Below are 3,004 nucleotides of genomic sequence, written 5' to 3'. Positions count from 1 at the left end.
TTGAAGTATTATTGTTTTCATGTCAATAGAAAACTATTGTTTTGAATCTTACGGATCTGAACATTCATGTCACATGAAAGAAGTTACAAAGGACAACTATGTTAGGTAGCATTCCACGTCAGAAATTCAGTCTTTATCACTTCCCTACTCGAGGACGAGCAGGAGTTAAGCTTCGGGATGCTTGATACGTCTCCAATGTATCTATAATTTTTGTTGGTTTCATGTTATTATCTTGTCAAACTTTGGATGTTTTGTATGCCTTTTATATCTTTTTTTGGGACTAACTTATTAACTCAGTGCCAAGTGCGAGTTCCTGTTTTTTTTCATGTTTTTGACCCTTTTCAGAGGAGGATTTTAAACGGAGTCCAAACGTAATGAAACTTCCAAAAAGATTTTTTCCGAAACAAAAGACGATCGGGGAACTTGAGAACCAAGGCAGGGGGCCACCAGGGACCCACAAGCCCCCTAGCCGCAGCCAGGGGGCTCTCACCTCCCAGGCTTGTGGGCTCCCTGGGCCTGCTCTCCCGTAGGTCTTTCTCCTATATATTCCCAAAAATTCCGCCCAACGTACTTTTCCGCCGCCGCAAGTTTCTGTCTTCGCAAGATCCCATCTGGAGCACGTTCTAGTGCCCTGTCGAAGGGGGATTCGGATACGGAGGGCTTCTTCATCAACAACATGACCTCTCCGATGATGCGTGAGTAGTTCACCATAGACCTACGGGTCCATAGCTAGTAGCTAGATGTCTTCTTCTCTCTCTTGGATCTTCAATACAAAGTTTTCCATGATCTTCATGGAGATCTATCCGATGTAATCTTCTTTGCAGTGTGTTTGTTGAGATCCGATGAATTGTGGATTTATGATCAGATTATCTATGAATCTTATTTGAGTTTCTTCTGATCTCTTATATGCATGATTTCATATCCTTGTAATTCTCTTTGAGTTGTGGGTTTTGTTTGGCCAACTTGATCTATGATTCTTGCAATGGGAGAAGTGCTTGGTTTTGGGTTCATAACGTGCAGTGACCTCACCCAGTGACAGAAGGGACTGCGAGGCACGCATCGTGTTGTTGCCATCAAGGGTAAAAGGATGGGGTTTTCATCATTGGTTTTAGTTTATCCCTCTACGTCATGTCATCTTGCTTAAGGCGTTACTCTGTTCATCATGAACTCAATACACTAGATGCATACTGGATAGCGGCTGATGTGTGGAGTAATAGTAGTAGACGCAGAAAGTATCGGTCTACTTGTCTCGGACGTGATGCCTATATGTATGATCATTGCCTTAGATATTGTCATGACTTTGCGCGGTTCTATCAATTGCTCGTGAGTAATTTGTTCACCCACCGTAATATTTTCTATTTTGAGAGAAGCCTCTAGTGAACACTGTGACCCCGGGTCTACTTCACATCATATTTTCAGCCTTACTCTTTTACTTCATTGCACTTTCTGCCTTCAGATCGCACTTTGCAATCAATATTGAAGGGATTGACAACCCCTTTATAGCGTTGGGTGCAAGCTCTTTTGTTTTTGTGGAGGTACTCTGGACTTCACGAGATTCTCCTACTGGATTGATACCTTGGTTCTCAAACTAAGGGAAATACTTACTGCTCCTGTGCTGCATCACCCTTTCCTCTTCAAGAAAACAACCAACGCAAGCAAGTCTCCGTCAACGTGTCAATTTCTGGCGTTGTTGTTTGAGAAGTAGCACATACTATGATGTCTCTTATCGAATTACCACTATCGTTTATGGGTTATGCATTAGAGACAACCGCATTCACTTTAAATAGGGCCCTGCGTATTTCCGTTGAGATGACACAGTATGAACTATGGTTTGGAGAAACTTGAGCTGTCGTTTCTTGAAAATTTTGTGGTTGCGACGCTTATGTGAAAAACTTTCAGTCTAATAAGCTCGAACCCAAAGCGGATAAATACATCTTCATAGGATATCCAAAACAGTTGGATACATCTCCTATCTCATATCCGGAAGCAAAGTGTTTGTTTCTAGAAACAGGTCCTTTCTCGAGGAAAGGTTTCTCTCGAAAGAATTGAGTGGGAGGGTGGTGGAACTTGATGAGGTTATTGAACCGTCACTTCAACCAGTGTGTAGCAGGGCGCAAGAAGTTGTTCCTGTGGCGCCTACACCAATTGAAGTGGAAACTGATGATGGTAATCATTAAGCTTCGGATCAAGGTACTACAAACCTCGTAGGTCAACAAGGTTGCGTACTACTACAAAGTGGTACGGTAACCCTATCTTGTAGGTCATGTTGTTGAAACACAATGAACCTACAAGCTATAGAGAAGCGATGGTGGGCCCGGATTCCGGCAAATGGCTGGAGGCCATGAAATCCGAGAGAGGATCCATCTATGAAAACAAAGTGTAGACTTTGGAAGAACTACTTGATGGTCGTAAGACTATTAAATAAAGATGGATCTTTGAAAGGAAGACACGCGATGATGGTGAAAAATCACCATTAAGAAAAGCTTGACTTATCGCAAAGATGTTTCCGACAAGTTCAAAGAGTTGACTATGATGAGACTTTCTCACTCATAGCGATGCTACAAATCTGTTGGAATAAGGTTAGTAGTTACTGCATTATTTATGAAATATTGCACATAGGATGTCAAAACATTGTTTCCTCGACGATTTCCTTGAGGAAAGGTCGTATGTGATACAACCAGAAGGTTTTGTCGATCCTAAGGATACTAAGAAGTATGCATGCTTCAGCGATCCATCTATGGACTGGTGCAAGCATCCCCGAGTTGGAATATACGCTTTGATGAGAGGATCACAACTTTTTGGTTTATACAAGGTTTATGAGAAACTTGTATTTCCAAAGAAGTGAGTGGGAGCACTCTATAATTTCTGATAAGTATATGTGGTTGACAAATTGTTGATCAGAAGTAATGTAGAATTTCTGTAAAGCATAAAAGATTGTTTGAAATGAGTTTTTCAAAGGAAGACTTGGATAGGGCTACTTGAACATTGAGCATCAAGATCTATA

Source organism: Hordeum vulgare, chromosome 7H (assembly GCF_904849725.1).
Source record: "Hordeum vulgare subsp. vulgare chromosome 7H, MorexV3_pseudomolecules_assembly, whole genome shotgun sequence".
In the NCBI taxonomy this organism is placed as follows: Eukaryota; Viridiplantae; Streptophyta; class Magnoliopsida; order Poales; family Poaceae; genus Hordeum; species Hordeum vulgare.
Note: the sequence above shows the minus strand (reverse complement) of the source record.